Source organism: Zootoca vivipara, chromosome 3 (genome assembly GCF_963506605.1).
Source record: "Zootoca vivipara chromosome 3, rZooViv1.1, whole genome shotgun sequence".
Lineage (NCBI taxonomy): Eukaryota > Metazoa > Chordata > Lepidosauria > Squamata > Lacertidae > Zootoca > Zootoca vivipara.
In genome coordinates, this window is record NC_083278.1 from 53,364,793 (window position 1) to 53,388,999 (window position 24,207).

General features: G+C 42.5%; 1 long non-coding RNA gene across 1 annotated transcript; it reads left to right on the forward strand.

Moving 5' to 3' along the window:
* Positions 1-5,880: 5,880 nt before the first annotated feature.
* Positions 5,881-24,207, forward strand: LOC132591830 (uncharacterized). Its single transcript, XR_009557244.1, has 3 exons — positions 5,881-5,989; positions 13,864-13,957; positions 24,125-24,207. It is a non-coding gene; the product is annotated as an uncharacterized LOC132591830 (long non-coding RNA).

A 24,207-nucleotide genomic window follows, 5' to 3' on the forward strand; every position in this document is an offset into this window, starting at 1 on the left:
CTCCTTTCTCTCTTCAATTGGGGAACCGCCATAAGTACCTCTAGACTGCAGTGTGGGATTCAGTCACATACTTGCACATTCAAGTTGCACAATTATAGCTGATAGGAAGCTGCTGTGCAACAAATCACTTTCCCCCAAAGTTCAGACTTTTTGCATTAAGGAAAGTGGCCAGGAAATGCACTGGAATGTGTGGGATGACCATTGCTTTGTCACAACATCACCTAACCTCCCTGCAAACAAATCAGAGGGAATCCTCATTCAATGCCCATGTTGCCTCACCTCCCTGCAATGAGGTCAGGATTGAATACTCAATGAAGAGGCCATCTGGAAGTGGCCCATGCCTGCCTTCCTGTTAAGGGAAATAGGCAACACACAGGGGAAAAACATAAAGTGAATTCCCAAGGCAGAAGTTTTGTCCCACATATTAGATTTCTGAAAGAGAAATAGTAGTATATTTCATATTAATGCTACCACCCTAAACATGTAACTCAGTTATTCTCTATCCCACACCCTACTGGGATCATGTCTCACCAAATCCAAGAACTTCCAAACTATCAGGGCTACTTTGCAAATCCCTCCAAAAGCAACAGAATCTAAGTTAGTCATCATGACTAGCCTATTCCATAGCTTCAGGAAGACCCATACAGCTACCGTACCTGGAAGCAAATCACAGCTTGCCCAGTAGGACTTAAGCACTAGTGGTGCTTCCAGGATTTCAGCCCTAGTAAGGAGCACAACCAACTCTGGATGGGTCATAGGGAACCCGGGACTAGCACAATAGGACAGTATCCAGTTTCTGTCACAAGTCCTCTTTTAGTTGTCCAACTGGGTCTTCCCCAAATGTGGAAGTCAGGATGCAAGCCAAATCCCCTTGATGCCAGGCTGGTTTGGGTCAGCTAGACTGAGTGAAGGCATCCCTCCACCTGCTTTTGCTGACTCAACTTGCCACAAGCCAGCACAGACATCCATTTCCCACCTATTGAATGTGTGGGCAGGCAGAAGATCCATCAGTCCAAGAAACAGCCCCTAAATGGGGGGTTACAGGGGTCCAGGTGGGGCTGAGCTGCCCTGGAATCCACTGGTTCCTGAGCTGCTCTCACAGCTGCTGATGACCAGCATTGGGTCTTATCTGGGGCCAATTGCTGCATTAGCCTGAATCTGGCACAAGGATCTCTCTGCCTTGTCCCCCATCTTCTGCCACCATGAGTAGCTTGGCTGCAGAGATGGTGGTAGCTCCTCTGTTCTGTGGTGGAAGCAGGTTTGGGTTGCACCTTCTGAAGTTAAGTAAGGAAGTAACTTCGTAAGTAAGGAAGTAAGTAAGGAAGTTTAGGATTGCTGCATTATTTTAATTTCCCCTTTATGACTTTGTTATGATTTGCATGTGAAAGTTCCCTCAAGTAAACACAGGGATCCCACAAAGGAAAAAGAAGTGGGAGGCACCTTGTTGTCTTGAGGGGTGGTTTTTTTTCCCCACTCTTGGTGCTGCTTAAGAGAAAATGCTTCTAATAAAAGGGCACTTCATAATCTAATCCCACAAAAACTGATGCCTTTATAAATTGTGTCTTTAACTTGTCACATGGTTCTGTTGGTTCCTTGCTATCCATTGATTCTAGAAATGTTCCCGTTTAAGATTCGCTATGCACCACAGACACAACAAATTGCAAATTACGTTCTTCTAATTGCACAAGCAACTTTTACAAAAACCACTTCTGTACATGCTACTTTTTAGTATCCTACCCAAAAGCATAAATAAGGAAACACAGATGGCAAATGACAAAAAAGTGAAGAAATGCATATGTTTGTTTTCATTATTAAGACTTAGATTTATGAAGCAATCAAAACAGTGGTTTTGATTGCTTCATAAATCTAGCGCAACAGTAACCTTAAAGTTTTCAGTGGGACTATGCTGCAGTAAATAGGCTGAAGGCGTGCTTATGCACCAGTGGCTGCAATTCTCAAATTAATTGCATTTTTCACCTAATTAAATAAATGGTGAAGCATCCATTAGCAAACAATGCATGTCCATGCTGGAGAGGCATTTCTGTTGTAGGCTTCACCTCAATTTATGAACCTTCATTAGTATTCCTGTGAGCAGCATTTATATACACCCAGAGCCTCCCCAGAAGAGAGGTTGCAGGTTGGGGTTGCAGCTCTGTAATGCTGCCCCTTGTACATTCATTGCTCCCTTATGAATGCCTTAAATGTGCCTTAACCATTTTTATTTCAGTGAAATAATCTATTAATCTGTTTCATCTGAATCCACGAAGCAAACATCAGGCTGGATCTAACAGCATCCTTCTGCAAGTGGAACACATGTCCACTTGTGTACTGAAACCCCCCTCTTCTCCTCTCCCCCTTGTGTGCCCTTGGGCATCCTGATCTCAAGGGTTGGGGGAACCCTGAGGACCACATTTGGGGGTGCAGGGGAGGGGAAGGGGAAGTTCCAAGGTCTGCTCACATAACATTGGATAGAGCCCAGTGGTTCTGAAAGGAAAAGAACATCTTGTTTTGGTTTAGATGACGGACATATTTGTGACAGCGGGAACCGTTGTCCACTTCTGTGTGAGAAAGGGAAAGAGCTGTTATAAGGTGGTGCTTGTCAATAGTATTTGTAACTGCTTGTAATCGAAAATGATCACTTATTTTTAAATTGCTCTCTGGTTCACCTAGAAGGTGACATTTTAGTCAATCAAGAGGTTTCTTCCATCATGTAATCAAATGGATTAGTTTATCAGATGTTGCGGTCCTGCAAATCATTTAATTTGATGGGAAATGGTGGCTTCAAATGCCAAATTGAATGCAGTAAACTGGAGCCGTCTTGTGTCCTTGTCCGGAAAAGGCAGGGTTTAAATAATTATATAGGAATAAGAATAATATGAAGCTGCTCAGTCATCCTCTGCTCCTTCTCCAATGGGAGGTGACAAGAGCTAAAGAAGAAATCCTGCAACCTGTTGGGTCTCCAACTCAGCACTCTTCTCTTCACCTTCCTGTTTTCCTCCATTTAAAAAGGCAGAGGGTGGAAAGGGAATCAAAAAGTCAACCCTTACCTCACGTGACTCCTTTTGAAGGATGACAGAACCTGGCAGAAATACAGATCTGTTCTGTCAGGATGTTATTCTTATTCTGTGTAACCAATAAAATAGGTAAGATGTGAGCAATCTATAGGGGCTCTGTCACAGTGAGTCTGGATTTTCTGAGTCAACCTCAAGTTACCAGAGATCCCTCTGGAAGCACTTCCAAAAGTCTACATTGGATCAGGGTGCCATGTCAAGAGTTCCAGTGGAGGCAGGGTCTAAGCCAGGGGTCAGCAAACATTTTCAGGAGGGGGCCGGTCCACTGTCCCTCAGACCTTGTGGGGGGCCAACTATATTTTTTGGGGGGAAATATGAACGAATTCCTATGCCCACAAATAACCCAGAGATGCATTTTAAATAAAAGGACACATTCTACTCATGTAAAAACATGCTGATTCCCAGACCGTCCGTGGGCCGGATTGAGAAGGCGATTGGGCCGCCTCTGGCCCCCGGGCCTTAGTTTGGGGGGGCCCAGGTCTAAGCTGATGAAGGGATTTCAGCAACTCGAGACAAGATCTGAGAAATCGCCATAGCTCAGGACTGGAACACATGAAGAGGGTTGCAGGCTCAATCCCTGGCCTCTCCAGGAAGGGCTGTCTGGGACCTGCAGCTGGTAATACTGAGCTAGATGGCACTTCCTGTGCCCTGGAACTGATTATATTGTCTATATAGGTTGTTATCGTCTGTTCCCATTCGGGCTTTAAAATCTTCACCAATGATGATTGGGATAGTAGGATATGTGGATTCAAGAGGCTCTAAAAAGGCCTCTAACTCTGCCCAGTTGGCCTTAGTTACATATTTTTTTTGGCAGGGGGGCAGATATACATTTACCAGCAACAAAGCTTCTCTCTTGAGATTGAGTAAGACTGCCGTTGCTAGGGAGTTACAGCTTGGTAAGGCTTTTATAGAATGTTCTAGCTCCGTGGAGATAAATCTGACCAAGCCTCCACTAGGCCTACCTCCCCTTAGGGATGGGGTGGCAGGTAGGGTGTGACTGCTATAGCCGTTAAGCAGAATGGGCTCACTATTCCAAGTTTCCTGAAGCAAAATGATATCAAATTTCTTGAAGTATGACATTAGTTGTTGGCTTACCTTCCAAGTCCCGGACTGCAGAATCTGGGACCGGCAGCCGCGTGACACCAGAAGTTGTGTCGACGCAACTTCCGGTGTCACTTTGCCCTTCTATGGGCACAAAAATTGGCTGCCGCTGGCTTCGAAAGTCGCTTCTACGCATGTCAGGAAGTGCGTTGACGCAACTTCCGGTGTCGCTCTGCCCATCTATGGGCACCAAAATGGCCGCCGCCGACGCCGGAAGTAGCATCTATGCACTTCCGGACATGCGTAGATGCAACTTTTGAAGCCGGCGGCAGCCATTTTTGGTGCCCATAGAAGGGCAAATCAGAAAGAGAAAAAAATGGCCACCGGCAGGAGAAAATAACGGAGAAAAACGGGAGACGAAGTGATACGGGGGACCACCGGGAAAAGGTAAGTAAAAACGGGGGTTTCTTGGGGAAAACGGGGTACTTGGCAGCTATGGTTGTTGGTTGTTTTCTTTGCGCGCCATCTTGTGATATTCCAGGATAGCAGTTTTAGTTCCCTGTTCCTCCGTAATGTACATTCGACATTTCCACTCTGTCCAGCATCCCTATTGTGTCTAAAAAAAAACCACTCCCTTTTGCTCTGTCTGTGGGGATCTGCTTATTATAGGATTGGTTTTCTTCTGCTCTTGACATCTTGGGGGTGGGGTTTGGAGTGGGGGGGTGGCTATTTCATTTGGGGACACTTGAGGCAACTGATCCAGGCATTTGGGGGTATTGCAACCTGGTTTGGTCCTGCCTTTTCATACACCAGAGGGGGCTGCGATTGGACTCACTATGAGTCTATGCATTTAAATGAGCCTCCCACCGCCCTCTTATCCACTAGGCACTTGGGGGATGTGGGCCACAAATGAGGACCCTCCAGTCCAGTGTCTCGGTATAGCCCTAAGATTCACAGCAATATTCAAATATACAAGAGACTAAACTAACTGCAACAAAAGGGGGTGGAGAAGGGAAACGGCATATAAGGAAAAAATTGCAGTTACTTTTTATATTTAATAATAACCAGAGATATGTGGGGTTCCTAATGAATGTGGTCTGAACGACAGAATGAACCTTCTACAATCAGAGTCAGGACAAACTGATCTGTCATTGACTCTGACCTTACTGGGCACATGTAACACCTAAACTTGCTGCCAATGGCAGGGGGGGGAAATATCTTCAACAAACAAGCTGATTCACGTGCTTTCTAGCATGTCCTTCAAACCCATAGATCACTAATGACTTGGGAGTGTCTTCCAGTTGCATGGAACTATGTCGAGGGATGTGATAGCCAATTATTTCTCTTCCTGAAATTCATCATGTAACTCTTTTCACTTCCATGGCTGAACACTTCCCAATAGTTCCCACACTTCTGCCATTGTTCTTCAGTTATTCAAGCACAGCAAGCCTATTGTTGAACAAAGAGCATTTCCTCCAGGCAGCTTTATGAGAGGCAGACCAAACAGTGCAGCCAGCACAAAGATTTCATCAGCCATCAGAAGTACCAGGCTTAATAGGGATAAAGGTGCAAATCAAATACATTTTTGAAAAGTGGACTGATTAAACCACCTTTGGACTCCTCAATGGAAAGAACACATAATTGTTACTTTAAAGTCAATACCTCTCAATCCATCTCCCAGAAATGACTCAGTCATAAAAATCTGAAATATCATAAGGGAAAGACATCCCCCCCTTTTAAAAGCATGTTAATGTTTATCTGTCTTCAGCCACAGAGATCATGGTTCCTCACTGCAGGGTAGAATTCCATCCCTTCATTCACCATGACGACCAGACGATGCAAAAGCCTTTCCTCCCACAGGACAAAACCATTTACAGGTAAGTTATGCAGGAGAGGCTTAAGAAGCAGAGAGCTGTACACAACCCACTGTTTCAAGAAATGATGGAAGTGATTCTTGGGATGACATGACGCAGTAGGTGCTGTTTATGACTTTTCTTTGATTTGGCGCCAAATGTAGGCTTATGGCTGAATATTATTATTACAGTCATACCTTTTATTGCAATGCAGAAACTCAGCCAACTCTGACCACTTCTTCTAAAGCAGCCGTTCTCGAGCTCTAGCATCCCAAGCTCCTAAGGTTAAGAGGGGGAGGGTTTTCCCCCCCTTTTCTTTCCCTTTATTCCCTCTCCAAATGCAGCAAAGGCCTTACAACTTGGCATGGGGAGCTAGCAGGGCAGTGCAAGTCTTTGGCACATGAAAAGCTTGCATGTACAAGTTGCTGTAGAGTGTGTGTATGACAGTTGTTCCTACACAGGAGAAGCACCCGCCTAAGCTGGGATCACACGCATACGTCTCACTTAACACTTGACGTATGGCAGCTAGATAATTATTTACAGTGCAATCCTATGTGTTTCTACTCAGAGGTAAGTTCTAAGGAGTCTTATTCCCTGTTCCTTAAAGAAAGGCTGGTGGTTTTGGTTGACCATGTCTCCAATAACAAATTCTGAATCAATAAATCCTGAAGTTTCGCATGTGGATGCTAAAACTAGTATTTTTTTATTGGGTGACAAGGACATGTGGGGTTGAAGTCATACTCAAAGTAGACCCACTGAAATAAATGGATGTGATTTTACTGGATTGACTTTGGATATAACTTATTTGTATACTAGTCACTTTTTTGGGCACTATGGGCATTATTTGCCCTGGCATTTGCCAGAATAAGGGCATGTCTGCTAAAGGAAGGAATTTAACAGGCTGCTAATGTAGTGTTGACTGTATCAAGATTGCACATGTATTATATATTTTATTTTGAATCTGTTGTTTACATTGTTCTGCTCTGTGCTGCTATGGGTTGATTATATTTCATGCTGGCTTTTGGATGGTATTCAAAGATGGTATCGTGATTCTCTTGCTTAATCATGCAGAAAAATGGTAGAGAAAGGCATCAAATAGATGCTTGCACTTTGCTTAGCAACAAGAGGGCTTGCCTCACCCATTTAAAAGGGTCTTGTAACATTGGAAGGGTGTGTATCACATTTATTGTGGCCTCCTTCTTGTAGGCATGTTCCTTGCTGGTGAAAACTCATGCCACAATAAATGAGCTTGCCTCTAAGGGCCAAACTAGACTTGATGTCAATCATATCATTAGTATTTGTGCTATGTTTGCAGCCACTGGAAGCTTCACTCCTGGAGAGAAATGGAAGCCATGTGTATATGTGATGGGGGTGATTTCAGCGAGAACAATGCTGTGGCCCTGATCCAGTTCACCCTCCACCATGACTGCTAGCTAGGGATAATAGGAGCTGTAGTCCAAAAACAACTGGAGACCCAAGTTTCAGAAACCCTGAAATAAATAAAGAGACAAAGACATCTAAGCCTGTTTAGTGTTCTATTTCATGTTCCCTTTCCCCAAGTGTTGTTTCTAGAGAAATGAGTGTTTGGACGAGGTTTCTCTCAGGTGATATATCACAAGTTCTCCAAGCCCAGGCTATTACTATGTCTTTGTAGACATCCAATTGGCAAATTGGTGTAGGAAGAGCAGGCATTCACGTGCCTGTGCGCAGACGGAATAAATTCTGTTTCATTTTCAGTGTCTGAATTAAGTTTGGTACCTTTGCTATTTGGCAACACATGTATTTTCAATGTGTCTTACCCTAATCCCAACCAGCCATCTGATGCCATTGTTAAAAGAATTATTTAATCCCCCATCTCTAAAGGTAAGTCATGTCCAGTTCACAGTTCACATACAAGAGTTATGGGAATGAAAGCAGAAGGATTAAAGTGCCATATTCCCATGCTGCGGAGACATTTCTGCACCTAAGGAAAGCCGTGGGCCCCAGAGGTCATCTGGTGCTAAATCTGCAAATTAATGCTCTGAGACATTTCGATGACTGAGCTGGAGGTCAATGCAAATCCACTGGCAAAGTATCTCAATTAGAGTCAAACTCTTTGCCAAATTATTTAGGCTACCTGAAGCAGCTCTTCTCAGATCTGCCCCAATGATATCTTGAGCGCCTGATTAATGAGGCCAGAAGCAAGGGAGGCAGCAGAACAAATTGTACAGGGTGATGTCATCAAATGGCTCCCCTGAGAAGGGAGGACAAGTGATTATTCTACAGCTGGAGTTGCCCTTATCATGCCAAAAAGGAGTGAACAATATTGACAGAAGGTCAATTAACATCCTTGAGCAGCATAGCATCAAGAAACCGAGTGGTTGTGAAACTACTTTCCAAACATATGCACTTGCCTTATCAGTGGCCCCAGTTAAGTGTAGTTTGTGTGCATGCCTGGGGACATTTGCCAAAATGAACAAATCCCCCAATAGACAACGTGCAGCCAGCCTCATATTTTTCTGTTAGCAGCCCTTCTGTGCAGACGATTCAGAACTGAGCAGAGGTACCGGTAGCTTCTTCTAAAAGAAGACAGCATGTTGGATTTCAAGCTGCTGTAAGGACTAGTTACGTCTGAACTTTGACCGTGCCTTTAACAGCAGCTTGGTGCACAGACAGGAGCAAATGGCATTGTTTATCCCCGCACTGTGAATTCAGAAAATCAAGCTGTGTTAAAGATGGTGTGTGTGTGTGTGTGTGTGTGTGTGGCCAAACTGGAACAAAGGAACTTCAAAGGGAGGTGGCAATGTGAATCCACTTAAATTACACTTCTTCGGATGGTGAATTGTATCATATGTGGTGGACATGCAAATAAATCAAAAGATTTTGGGAAATTATATATAATGAACTGAAAAAGATTCTTAAATACACCTTTTCCAAAAAACCGGAAGCTTTTCTATTAGGACTTATAGGACAAGAGATAGTGAAAGGAGATCAAGTATTATTTATGTATGTATGCTACAACTGCGGCTAGGACTTTGTTAGCCCAAAAATGGAAAACCCAGGAGTTACCGATGATTGAAGAGTGGCAGACGAAAATGATGGACTATGCGGAATTAGCAAGACTGACTAGCAGGATCCGAAACCAGGGAGTCTCAAAGTTCCAAAAGCATTGGAGTAAATTTGTGGACTATATGGAGAAGAACTGTAGAAGTTTAAAGACATTTGCAGGATTGAAATAAATCCTACGAATTGACTTTAAGTAGAAGGAATAAAGGAACTGTGAGATAGGAATGGATAAGAAAACTGATTGGGGGGAAGGAGGGAAGTCAAAGCTCGGCAGAGCAAAGAAAATTGTAATAATTGATTAGATGCTAAGAAGAATTTTTTTGTGTTTATTATGTTTATTATGTGTTGTTGTGTTGTGGTTGTGGTTGTATGGTTTGTTTTTGTTTAAATATGTTTAATTGGAAAATTTAATAAATTGTCTTTTTTAAAAAAAATACATTTCTTCAAGAAGTTCAGTGCTTTCACTTGTGGACTGCATTGGAACAGGCACGACATCTGTTAACTGGCTTGCCAATGTCAGGTTTATGTGTTGTATCAAAAACTGTGTGTCTGTGTGGCCGCTGATAGTAATGTGATGATCACTGTCTGTCCTCTACTGCATTCCATTTCCTTCTGACCACCGTTTAAAATTTCCTCATCATGTATCTATATACCTGTAACCCAGACTTACCCATCAAATGAAGTGGGCTATAGTCTGTGAAAGGTTGTGCCATAATATTTGCTAGCCTTAAAGGTGCTACAAGACTCCTTTTGTTGCAATGGACCAGCGCAGCTATCCCTCTGGGGGAACATAGGAAGACTTTGATTCCTTTTCTATTTTAATTTTCAGTCTGTGTGATTACAGCATTCTTATATTCTTATTCCCATGGATTTTTAAAATCCATGCCTTGGGGAATAGACAGTTTCCTGTCAATTTCACATGCAGATGGGCCTGATAGGATATTTCTCAACTGGCACATATTTAGGAATGAGCAGATCTGTCAATTATGCTTTCTCTCAGTTTCTTATTTTCCCCCATTTTAAGTTCAGTTCTCCACATTAGTTTGCAATTTCAAAAAGTCCTTATCTGCATTTTAGTGTGAATTTCTCACAATATGCACATTTTAATGCTATTTTGGCATTGTTGTTGTTTAGTCGTTTAGTCGTGTCCGACTCTTCGTGACCCCATGGACCATAGCACGCCAGGCACTCCTGTCTTGCACTGCCTCCCGCAGTTTGGTCAAACTCATGTTCGTAGCTTCAAGAACACTGTCCAACCATCTTGTCCTCTGTCGTCCCCTTCTCCTAGTGCCCTCAATCTTTCCCAACATCAGGGTCTTTTCCAAGGATTCTTCTCTTCTCATGAGGTGGCCAAAGTATTGGAGCCTCAGCTTCACGATCTGTCCTTCCAGGGAGCACTCAGGGCTGATTTCCTTAAGAATGGATAGGTTTGATCTTCTAGCAGTCCATGGGACTCTCAAGAGTCTCCTCCAGCACCATAATTCAAAAGCATCAATTCTTCGGCGATCAGCCTTCTTTATGGTCCAGCTCACAATATGCACATTTTAATGCTATTTTGGCATTAAATATACAATTTTTAGCAAATGAATTTTGCCTAATACAATGTATTTTTCCTGCATCATTTTCACTCACCTTATTACACCTTTAACCTTTTGCTAAGAATCTTAAAAGGCAGGAGAGTTAAAATCTATGTTTCAACAGGTAGCACTAGAAGTGGTCCTTGCTGAGAGTTTTAATTTGGTGAAGTTTGTTTTCTATAAAGTGCTAGAAATGTACAGACCAAACCTAGCCTATGGTAGATTTATTTCATGAAGGAGGGGAATCCATTGAAGAATGTTACAGTGTAGACCAAAATGATCTCTTTTTGCAAACAATGTTTCTTGCAGTTAAGTGCAGTCAAAAAGCGATATACGTGCAGAAGCAGACATTCGTCAAGGGGACCATATTAGGCAAATCTATTAAACAGGAACAGAGTCATGCCTTGTTTTGACATGAAATTGCTCTTTGCTTACTGTTTTATGCAAGAGTGAAAGTGAACTCTTAGACTGATTAATGGGCTGAGATCTTCCAGTTCCGCAGAATATGAAAGAAAGGGTGGCATCCTACTGCAGAATTAACGTCCATCTGTGATGCTTAGGAAATCTGATGAACAGAGCAGCAAAAGAAATATTTGATATGATGGATCTGTTGCAGGGTGTGCTGTTTCCAGAATTAAATGGGTATGGGAAGAATCAACATGTTAACAATTCCCCTACACAAAACACTTTCGCACAAGAAACTAGCATATCAATCAAAAGGCTCGCCGAGAAACATCTCCCTGGCATACTAGTTTTGTTTGTGAAAACAGTATATATATAAGGAAGCAATCCGGCATTCAGTCCCCTACACCAGCAGTTGTGATGGCGCAACCTGGCAATAGATATGTCATAAGGAAGTCCTGATTTTCTGTTTTGTCTCATACTGTTTCAGCCAGAAGTACCGGTATTTTCATGCCCAAGCTTGGTTACCTTTTAAGCAAGCTGCAATCACTGTATTAACAATGAAGCAGTACAGTTTGGGTTGCCAATTATGCTTCCACCAGCTGTACTAGGCAAATGCCCCCACGTAGAGACTTGGAAGGCAAACTGGTCCCCTTGTAAATTACAATGCCCTACTTGTAATGCATGCATTGTACACCAAAAGTAAACACGTTTTGCGAAGACGCCGTATACGGATTATAAAATGATACCTTAAAGCCGACCCAGAGGACAAGCAGCGCATTTAGCCAAAGAGAAAATAAAACAGAAAAGGAGACTGGGAGGAAATAAGAGGTTGCCTGTCACTTGCAATACTCTTAAGAAGAAATGAAGAATGCAGAAAGCAGAGCCATAGCTATGAGGGGACAAGCCGGGTTTTTTGCCCTGAGTGAAGCCTCCAGAAGGGCACCATTGAGGCTCCCAGCCTGTGTGTGTGTGTGTGTGTGTGTGTGTGTGTGTGTGTGTGTGTGTGTGTGTGTATACGCAAAAGTGCTTGGGGGGTGCCAAACTGGGTCTTTGACCTGGGTGAAATAAACCTAGTTTCGCCCCCACAGAAAGGCAAGCTGTGACAAAGAAGCATTGGCCATTTCCCCCTTGGAAAACATGATGTCAGCATGTATTCAAAGCTGAAAACACTTGACCTAGGAGCATGTTTCTAACATAATTCAACCTTTCAGTTTGCACGTCATGTGAAATGTCTTCTACACTTGCTAAGTTGCAAGGATCCAAGCACCATTTTTGTTTATCATTACGCATTTTACATGATGCAACCCTGGCACAAACCATGATGCTGCTCCCATGCTTACATGGTGTGGCACCTGGGATCATAGCAACAGTGGCAGACCTTGGGTCTTAAAAATTCAGCAGCGCCCTGTGCAACGCCAAAATTCAGTGCCTCTCCCCCCCATCCCCCCACCTCTTGCCTTCTGTTCTTTGTCATTGTTGCAGCACCCCCTGCAGGACTCTTGGCTCAAGGTCCAGTGTGGGCAAACTGGTCGTGCTCCCCTAACTCTATCTCTGTTAGCAGCTGTAACTCAGGCTCCATTTTATATTGTTGAAGGCCTTTTCATCACTGAGAAATAGCAGTGCTGTCTCATGTTTGTTCAATGAGACACAATTCACTATATGTATTCTCATCTATATATTATCCTTCATTTTCTACTGCCAGATAAAGCCACTTTGGTCTACGTTTATGTACTGATTCATTGTAGAATTTAATCTTAGACACATTAACATATAGTTCCTCTCTTTTGGAATTACCACAATATTTGCCTCTTCCCAAGAGTCCAGTGTTGTTTTCTTTTCCCGTATTTCACTGATGGTTTTCCTTAACATGTAAACAAGTTGTGATGCAAATGTTTTATAATATAAAGCCATAAATTCATGCAGTCCTGATGCCTTATTTTATTTCCATGCTTTGATCCCCCCCTTCAGTATATCACTTGCTGTGACTGGTTTGTCTAAATTTTCCTGATCACATAGTATTGAAATATTCCCTTTAAAAATCTATATTGTTTTTCTCTGAATTATCTGTCTGATACAGTTGAGAATATTATTCCAAAGAATTCTGCTTCAATATATTAATTTATCCTCATCTGATGTCCATATTTGAAGGGGGAACACAATAAATTCTTTGAACTGCCCTGAGGCCTCTGGGTATAGGGTGATATAATAATAATAATAATAATAATAATAATAATAATAATAATAATAATAATAATTGTTATTTTTTTAAAAATCCCTAAATGTAAATAGTTCAAGGAGAAAAACAAAATGCCATTAAATTCTAAACAGAATCTGGAACAAGGTGTATAGGAAGAAAGCCCCCCCCCAATATTGTGCTCTCCCCCAAATCTCTGCTGAAGCTGTTATTTGCCCTGGAAAGGAAGCTTCTGGCAGCCATGCATGCAGCTCATAGTTGTGCATCTGAATGGTTCCATGCAGTTGGGAATCACTTACAGTGCAATCCTCCCTTCACATTTAGTCTCCTCAGGTGTAAGTTCCATTGGGTTTTATGGAACTTAGTCCCAGGTAAGTAGGAATGGAATGGCAACCTTGCTCTCTTCTAAGTGTGTTTCGGACTGCAGCCTCACTTTGGTACTTGAATGAATTTTCAGAATGTGTCTTTTAAGCTTAAAATGTTGCAGGCAATTCTTGAAAGCTTTTTTTAAAAAGGGCTTTGATGTGGCAAAGTCAGACTGTATTTGTGCCTTAAACTGTTTCTTTCATCTGATGTGGAGTTTGTGAACTGAATGGTGCTTTGCCAAACATGATCTGACTTGGTGACTGCATCAAAGGTGCCAGCTTCCCTAACTATACTGTCTTTGTGCTTTTCAGCTCTTTGAAGAAAGGAGGAAATGGAATGGATATTGGGACATAGTAATTTTCTTAATCTGTCACTTACAGCTGAAATATCAAACACCTAGCAAAGGTAGCGTAAGTTAACATTGAAGAGCTGTGATTTTGTGCCTGATGTCTTCCATTAAACTTTATTACAAGTGACTGAGGCATATATTGAGATTCAGTTTTATTTGAAAGCAAGTGCAGATATTTGCTTCATTCGTTGTAAAGACTGTGTAGCATTTTCATTGCTCAGCCAGAGATATTTTCATGCTGGAAAACAAAAAGAAATATATTCATCGGTAGGGAAAAATATGCCATCTGCATCTCCATCTTTGTCTTCTCCCCCACCAGCAAAATGAAACCAAGTGCCTAGTTATGACTGTTGGCAACATCTTAGTACAAATAAGAAATAAATTCACTCGTGATACACAGTGATGGATTCAGCGTCTCATGTGAAAGACATGCCTTTCAAGGGGACAATGGAACTCTTGACATAGCAGTTATAAGCATCTTGTTTCCTTAATTGGTTTTATTTTGTGATCTGATGGCGTATGAGAGGATGCAGAAGAACTTGAGATGGAATGTGCAGGGAACTAAGGAAGCACTTTCTGGACTGCCACATAAAATGAAACGAAACAGGCTGCAATAGTCAATTGACACTATTGTTATTACTATTAGTATTGTTGTTTAGTCGTTTAGTCGTGTCTGACTCTTTGTGACCCCATGGACCAGAGCACGCCAAGCCCTCCTGTCTTCCACTGCCTCCCGCAGTTTGGTCAGATGTTGGTAGCTTCGAGAACACTGTCCAGCCATCTCGTCCTCTGTTGTCCCCTTCTCCTAGTGCCCTCAATCTTTCCCAACATCAGGGTCTTTTCCAGGGAGTCTTCTCTTCTCATGAGGTGGCCAAAGTATTGGAGCCTCAGCTTCAGGATCTGTCCTCCCAGTGAGCACTCAGGGCCGATTTCCTTCAGAATGGATAAGTTTGATCTTCTTGCAGTCCATGGGACTCTCATGTATTACATTGTTTATTTTGAATATACTGGTTCTTTTAGTTTCCCCCACCCCACCTCAGAAATTGAGATGGTGATAAGTCCCCATGCAATTTCCGGTCTAATATTGCTGACTTGTATACTTGTTGAGAAAACATGAGATAGACTGGCTTCTTCTATATGCCCTAGTCCTAGATGCTACTGAACTGTGGCAGTAGCTCAGAGAATCACTCAAGCAAAACTCCAAGCTATCATGGAGGGAAATTTCATGTACCAAACACAAACAGATTGTGCTACACAACGCATGGGCAGAAATAAGGGAGATGCTGGTACTGAGCCCTTACAGTGCATCTTAAGAGCTGTTCATGATGCTGAGAACTGGGAACTCTCTGCAAACTTTTGTCTCCTCCCCTAGTGAGAAGGGGTCTTTGAGGCAAGCAGTGCTTCCCTCCTGTTTACCCAGGCATTTGATGGCTGAAAGACTGTTTCTGGCAACAGGGAAATTATTAACTGTGACTATTTAAAAAATGTTTTAGATCTTCTTATTGTTTTTAATGTTTTAAATAGGTTTTGATTTTGATTTAAAAATGTATTGTTTCATTGCTTGGTTGTTTGCTACCCTGGGCTCCTTTTGGAGCAAGAGAAGCAAGTTTAAAACTACCACCATAAGCCACTATTTTGCTTTTCCCTCCAGAACAACTACTAAGCTCTGTATTCCTTCTATGGGTGTATTTCATTACTTTAAATTAAAAACCAATCAATATGAGTGAATGAACATTTGCAAACTGATTCAGAAGATTGGGGGGAGGAGAAAAATGGAGAGAGAAATGACAGGTTTGTCCATCCCTAACATGACACACACACCCTGCATAGAACCATCTCTTGATTTTCTCAAAATCCTTACAACCCCCCTCAAAGTTGACACATTTAATCTAATGAACACTTTCCAAACTCGCCTTCAATTTCACTCTAGGGCATGGCAGCTGAGCTGTGGAGAATCTAAACTTTCACCAACCCTATGTCCTCCATGGTGGGGCTGATAGGAGTTGTGGTCCAAAACAGATTGGCAAAGGCCATCCCTCTCTATGATTTAATGCTATTGTTTCCAAACAGATTTTTAAAATTATTTTTCCTTTGCCGTTTCTCCTGTTGATAGCCTTGTATCTGAATTTAACTGCCAATAAGTGTCACTTCTAAATCAGCTGTAAATGCATTTATGGGAATGTTGTGCCAGTGCCTGAAATTTAACACCAGGGAGAATGCCAGACACTGCACCATTTGTGAATTCACGTGAGGGCTGTGGTAGGAAGCAATTCAAGCAAGCAATACATAACAGACCAAAGTGCTGCTTTATGTGCAGTTGGAAACGCAACCACTGTGAATAACAGGAGTAGAGCTTGATGTGAACAGATGTTTGTGTAAATGGACAAAAGATTGTGCTTCCACAAATAATGATTTTTTTAAAAGGAGGCAAGCACTTCTTCATAGTAACAGCTGTACAATAAAAAATGACACTTAGAACTTTTTTTAAAAAAAAAAAATCTGAGGAAAATTCCCAGTATGCCAGACTGGCATGTTCCAAGAATTCTGGACAGCATTTGATGCATCAGGCCCAGTTTCAAAAATTGACTCATATTTCATACTGCCTGTCAAAAAATCATAACCATTCTAGATGGTTAAGTTGTGGATATCAATGATCAACTAAAGCAACCAATCCCATATTGAGATTTTAAATCCCATATTGAGATTTTAAGAATGGCTTTCAAATACATATTTTTTGTTATGGTTTTCATTTGTTCATACTGTCCATTCCGAGTCACCGACCACAGCTGAGACCAAAATATCTCAGCACAGTGTGGGAGTAAAAAGGACTGGGGAGTAAAAAGTACAAAGTGGGTAGGTTCACTGTGTTATGTGAACTAGGCCATTGTCACAGGAATGGCCTCGCTGCAGAGGAAAACTCATAGGAAGTTCCCTTCTACCTAATAGGAACATTGGTCCATCTAGCTCAGTACCATCTACTCTGACTCCCTGAGAGTGCCAGGGATTGACACTGAGTCCTTCTGCATGCAAAGTGGATGTTGTAGAAGTGAGCTATGGACCCTTCCTAACAACAGCTCTCCGTGTTCCCATTGGTTCTAGTAGAGAGCTGAAAACTGACATCATGATGGCTCCGATCTGCTTAGCAAGTCCTTGCCAATGTTGTGATGACTGATGGTCAGTCAAAACATGAAGGTATTGTTAGTCTTTAAAGTGCTTGTTAGTCTTTAAAGTGCTGTTAAGGCTCCAATACTTTGGCCACCTCATGAGAAGAGGAGACTCCCTGGAAAAGACCCTGATGTTGGGAAAGATTGAGGGCACTAGGCGAAGGGGACAACAGAGGACAAGATGGTTGGACAGTGTTCTTGAAGCTACGAACATGAGTTTGACCAAACTGCGGGAGGCAGTGCAAGACAGGAGTGCCTGGCATGCTATGGTCCATGGGGTCACGAAGAGTCGGACACGACTAAACGACTAAACAACAACAAGACTCTTTGAGGTTTTTTGTTTCCATTACTTTCTGGAGGATAGTGGCCAAATCTTCTATGCAAAATGTGGAGGAGCCACCTTCTGACCTTATCATCTTAGTCTTTGGTCTTCTCTCAAATGGTTTTCCAAAATTTCCCTCTGGTCATGGAAATAAGATGTGGAGAATGAGAAGAGTTTAAAGTAAAGCTTAGACCATTGGGTTTGGGACTCATTAGATTTTGCTCCATTTCTGACTGCTATATCAGAATACACCTCAACTGTCCTGGGAAAACCAGGAGATTGGGTGACGTGATTACGCACCGTGATTTTGCCCCCAAAAAGCACTTTTGGGGGACCACAATCTCACAAGGCACCCCAAGCAAAAACACCAGAGTTACATGACTCGTACAGGAGTGCAACAATGGAAAATGGCATCCCAGTTTTACCTTGACATGTTGGAAGGTATGCTATCAGGTATGGAAAGGAAAGCGAGGCTGACATCAGGGTTTAACATCATCAAGCCTCCGGCAGGGCCTCTGCCCAATTGCAGGCAGTGGGGAGGGGTGTGTGACAATGAGAATCATTGACAGAAAAAGCAAGCAAGGGGGCAAGAAGGAGAACCAGAACATATACAGAACATTCTGTATAGCTTGTCCATTCTCTTAGGAAGATGCTACGTAATGAGCTCAGATAGAAATACAGGTCAGTGGGAGACTGAGATAGTAAGGGGGCCAGTGATGCATTACCAAAGAAGAGGATTTGCATTACCCCCAAATCACCAAATTTGCATAAAATGTGCACATAGTGACATATATTTTAGGTGCATATATTTAGACATAGTTATTATAATTTAAATAGAAGTAAAGGTAAAAGGACCCCTGACCGTTAGGTCCAGTCGTGACCGACTCTGGGGTTGCGGCGCTCATCTCGCGTTATTGGCCGAGGGAGCCGGCGTACAGCTTCTGGGTCATGTGGCCAGCATGACTAAGCTGCTTCTGGTGAACCAGAGCAGCACATGGAAACACCGTTTACCTTCCTGCTGGAGCAGTACCTTTTTATCTACTTGCACTTTGATGTGCTTTCAAACTGCTAGGTTGGCAGGAGCAGGGACCGAGCAACAGGAGCTCACCCCGTTGCAGGAATTCGAACCGCTGACCTTCTGATCGGCAAGCCCTAGGCTCTGTGGTTTAGACCACAGCGCCACCCGCATCCCTACCACAGCACTAATACATCTAACTATGAAGATACCAGATGACTTGTGTGTGCCTGCTCAGTCTAGTGAGCAGATGCAACTGATTGTTGATGGACACCTTCCAGGCTCTCCCTATTTATGGCTCTTTATCTTTAAACCAGACCTGGAATGGACAGTCCTGAAATAGAATCTTCAGAAATGAGGATTGTCTTCTGAGAGCCCTTCAAAACAGAGGGCTGTCTTCTGTAAAGAGGCCACACTTTACAGTGGTGAATAATATGGTGGATAAGCACAGGTGGAGGGCACCTTTCAAGCATCTTGCTCAAGAGGTACCAACAACCTAGAATTGGCCTGAAGGAATAAATGGTGAGCTGGCCAAGGTTTATTTTCCCCAGCTCTGTAAAAGATGGAGCTAATTCTCTCTTCCTGGATAAGATTAATCTGCAAATGTTGAGCAGCTGTAGAAGCCAGCCTAGAATCCTAATGTCAACTTTTAAAAAAGATCAATTTAAACATATTTTGTTTTGTTTTTTTTAAAATGTAATGCTGTGCCCCTAAAACCCTTCTTGTCCTTACGTTTCAGTGTGGGCAGGGGAATGTTCCACTTGAAATCTTGAATTCTTTGGGGAAAACACTTGAGAACAAGAGAAACAGAGAAAAGCTAGTGAAGCGACAAGAGCAACTGTAGCGTTTTGGCTCTTTGCAAAGGTTGCTAATCTGATCTCTTGAAAGACAACATTCTCCCCTTTGTTTTCTTTTTAAAGATCTTACCCTGTTTAAAATTCATCCTGCTAAATCATGGCTATTTGTTCCCACTTACCTTCTCAAGGGCATGTTTTTCCAAAGCAATTCTAAAACAAATATTTTCTTCACCAGAGCCTAAAAGTTGCATTTGTCATCTCTGTGCAAAAGGCAATAAAAGCTGGTCGATCACCTATAATACAAATCTGAGACAATACTGAGCTAGATAGAGCAGTGGTTGTTGGAATGTTCAGGGAGGCAGGAGAGGATATATTGTTTAATAATATCCTTCCCAACTTGAGTTAGCATGTTCTATAATTTAGCACAGTAACATTCCCTTTTTAAACTTACACAGCAGATAAGTTGTTGCCAGGCTTGCTTAAGCCTCTAAAATAAATTTCCTGGTAATTCCCCTTTATTCCATCCCTTATACCAGTGTTTCCCAACCAGTGTGCCTCCAGATGTTTTGGGACTACAACTCCCATCATCCCTAGCTAGCAAGACCAGTGGTCAGGAATGATGGGAGTTGTAGTCCCAAAACATCTGGAGGCACACTGGTTGGGAAACACTGCCTTATACAGTCTTGTATAAAAGTATAAAAGAGTTTACTCACACATTCTGTTCACGATGGATCCCAGAAGGCAGACTTGAGTTACAAAATATATACACGTGGAATCTATTCCATAAGGAGATAGTTCCTTTGTCCTTTGGAAGCCAATAGAGCGTCTCAGGCTAAGCACTGATGCTTCTATGATGAAAGCAAGATGGAGGAGAGAGAGATGTGGTGGCCAGCCCTGTGCTTTTGTTACCTGCACAGGTGAGGTCACGCCCACCTCTGGTCACATGTAGAGGAAGTTTGATCCAGCCCAGGAGGAAACACGAAGTTTATCTGCTGGCTGGACAAACATCCCTCTTCATGTCTAAACATGTGACCACTCTAGGAATGTTCTATTTGACTGCTCTGTGTTTCACACCCCACTGTGGTCTCACTCAGTATAAGGCCTGCTACATGCATGAGCCCCATGATGTCCTCAACAATCTGTATGTGAATGCACCACCAGACTTTTTTCAGGCTTCATGTGCATCAAAAGCACCACTTTGAATAGGGCTCAGAAACTACCTGGTAACTAGAGCAAATGTCTTGAAATCCTTGGAATCCAATCAGGCTGCCTGGTGCTCATCAGTAATCAGGCAGCAGCATTCTCTACCCACTGATGTTTCTGAATCAGTAAGAGCAATGCCACATAGAGCACATTAGGGTAATCTAATTTGATAATACTGTACTGGCAGCCCTGCTTGGCAGGGTGGCTGTCGTCAGCCATAATTGTGCCTACGTTTCGTCTTCTTAGTAATTAATTATGAAGTCATAAAAGCACATTTTAGAATTCGAATCAAAGCACAATTTCAATTAATTTTTTTGCACAGTCCATTGTGCAGCATATTTAATGCACAGGGGAACAAGAAACCTCACCCCCTTCTCATTGCTATTCATTAATTATTATTATTATTATTATTTTGCAGTTCTGTATTTTGTGTCTTTGGTTTCTGATGGGATCTATGCCCCCTCCACATTTAATCTGTATTATGCTGTTCCTGCAGCCAAACAGGGGAAGAAAATGTGTCCGGACCTAAGCAGAAACAATGTGTCTCTTCACTGCCCTTTGATATGTAATTATTCAGCTTGAGCAAGCACAGTTGGAAGAAACCTTCCCATTGTTAGTGCCCTGCTGAGAGTTCTTAAAAAGCAAAATAGTGAGCAAAATAGTGAGTAGGGTGCAATAAGATGCCTAAACACCCAGGAGAATTAGAGCCATTCTTAAATTTCGACTTGTAGACCATATTTTATTATCTTTTCCTGTGCTGAGCAAGCCATTCCTAATTAGTTGCGGGCAGCAAAGAGGCAGGACAACAAGAGAGCAGGGGAAAGGAGTGTTTGAGAGTCCACATTGTGCCTTTGAAATGCTAAAACAATATATATTGCTCAGTTTACAGACTAAATTATCCCATTCTCTGAAGTCACGATTGCAAAGTCTCCTTGTGAACTCCATCCTTGAATGCCACTGTGTAACATTTCTTGCAGGGGCATTTGCTAAAAAGCAGCTACTGGGGCTGTCTTTAAAGTAGCAATTACTTAAACGAGGTGTGTGGTGCGGACAGAGCACTTAATTGCTTTAAGGTTATAAACGAGCAGCCGCCTCCCACCATGAAGTTGCTTAATTAGAGACCTTGAAACTTTCTGGAAGGAAGCAGCCAGCAGAGGGGCACCTTCTGCTCTCCCCCTTGGCTGTGCCAAATATCCTGGGTTGCCTTGTCTTTTAGCAAAGTAATTCCCTTATCAGCTGAAGTATTACTTTGTTTTGGGTTCCTCTCTTTTAGATAGCAGCAATCAAAAAAATGGGAGTCTTGTGCAGCTGCTCAAGTGAGGGAGTGTGTGACATGTGTGCGTGTGTTTTTAAAAAGTGTTCCAGATAGTGTCTTCAAAAGCTAGATTTAAAGCCAGGGAAGATAAATGACCACATTCAGCTGCAAGACCTTGGTTAACTGCTTTACATATCAGAGTATCTCCTCTGCTAACGATCTGTGCGGCTGCTGAACCTCCAAATGTGTGCTTATACAAAATAATTGCTTGGCTGCATAGGAGAAACACCCAAAGGCAGAGTGTTTGATTTCTGCTTTTGGCTTAGAAGCATGCACACTCCTTGGAGCATATTCTTTAATGTCCGATCCAGGAAAACAGGTACCCTTTTCTCCCTTCATTTTGCCAGAGCTCTCAGCACACAACAGGACTTTCCCAGCCTGGAGTGCGGTGGGATGGAGAATGGGGACCTGCAGAAGCAGACAAATCTGCGTACAGGGGGGAGGTTCAAAAGGTATCCACATGGTGCTCAGAGAACAATTTGACCTAAACATTGGCAAGACAAATGAGATAGTGTTGGACTTTCGGAGGAAGAGAGGGGAGCTAGCCCCATTGTATATCGGGGGGGGGGGCTGTGTGGAGAGAGACTCTTCCTTTAAATACCTAGGAGTCCATCTTAGTGAAGACCTAACTTGGAAGGTCAATACAGCCCAGGTGGTTAGGAAGGCCCAACAGAGACTTCATTTCTTTACGGTCTTGGGAAATAACAAGGTTGGACAGCAACTGATGATTTCCTTCTATCAGTCCACGATAGAAAGTGTTCTCTCATACTGCATTACGGTGTGGTATCCTGGTTTGACAGCCATGGACAGAGAGTCCCTATGGAGGCTGGTGAAGACAGCCCACGATATTTCAAACCCTGAAAGCTCAACAGGCCCATGCAACACACCATTTTTAGATACATACAAGTGAAACAGCTAGGTGGTTGAAGGAACATAGGAAGAACAGACAATATTAAAACAGGATTGTCTAGTGTCTAATTGCTATGTTTAGAAAATTAACTTTCCTTCCCTTTAAAGCAGGATTGTCTAGTGACTTAATTGCTATGTTTAGAACATTAACTTTCCTTTTCATAGATGATATTCTCAGAGGCTGCCACAAACAAAGGTCAGGTTGGAGACCTCACTGGTGTGATGAAATGCAGGGCAGCATGCTCCAGATGGGAAGGGAGCTCACATTATCAGGATCTCACTGCTGACACACCCATGATAATACATGCAAGACAATGTAATTTCTGCAGCAAGATAAAACAAACCTGTGCATTTGCTGGCAGTTCCTCCCACTCAAACCAGATCATACATTTCCGAGTAACTACGTTTTTGAAAGTCTTATCTGATTGCACTGCTTGTGTGAGGGTGCACCTATGACTCAGAAACTTTATCTACGTGCTAATGTGACTCTAGCTGTGCTAAAAGCAATGAGCTAATTTAGCACAGCCAAACAAGTCATTGCTTACTGTAATTAAGATTCATGCCCTGGTCTTCAATTACATTACTAAAATGATTTACAATAAAATATTTTAAATGCCATCATGAAATACCTTAAAATAAGCTTTAAAAGGCAGAGCCTGGTGGAAGTAGGTGGAGGAACACCACCGCCCAAAACAAAACCATCCCAGCCTGACACAAAAGGAGGCTGGGTTGCAGAGTCATTCCAAAAGCAGACATTGGTGGAATCTACACACATATAAAAACTGTTCTGAAAATGCTTTTTTAAAAAAAGCGTTTTAAAAAATACATTGAATTTTCCATAAGGCTCACCATCACCATCAAGTGTCACATTGTATATTGCACTTAAAACACTCTTAAAACGGTTCATTTGCAGCTGTATAGCTGAGTCCCTTAAAGCCCACCTCTTTCAGCCCCATACACACAATCACAGTCACTAAGAAATGAGGAAGCTTAAAACATCCACAGGCCTCTGCCCAGCATACCTGAAGGAGTGTCTCCACCCACCCCTCATCGTTCAGCCCAGCTCCAAGGGCCTTCTGGCAGTTCCCTCAGTGCGAGAAGTGACAGGGAACCAGGCAAAGGGCCTTCTCGGTAGTGGCACCCATCCTGTGAAATACCCTCCCATCAGATGTCAAACAGATAAACAACTATTTGACTTTTTGACAACATCTGAAGGCAGCTCTTTACAGGGAAGTTTTTAATGTTTGCTATTTTATCTCTTGTTTAATAGTCTGTTGGGATCTGTCCAGAGTGACTGGGGAAACCCAGTCAGATGGGCGGGGTAATAATAATAGTAATAATAATAATATTATAATAATATGCCCAGGGAAGGAGGGAATTCTTTGACTGTCACTGAAAATATGTCAGTGTAGATGCTGGGCAAGTCTCCTTGGGGACAGCATTTGTGATGGGTGGACCACCACTAAAAAGACCCTTTCTTTTGTTTCCACCCTCCAAGCTTCTGACAGATGGGGTACTTGGAGTGGGGGCCTCAACAATGATCCAACAGTGATGAATCACTGATCAGTTTTCCATCTCCAG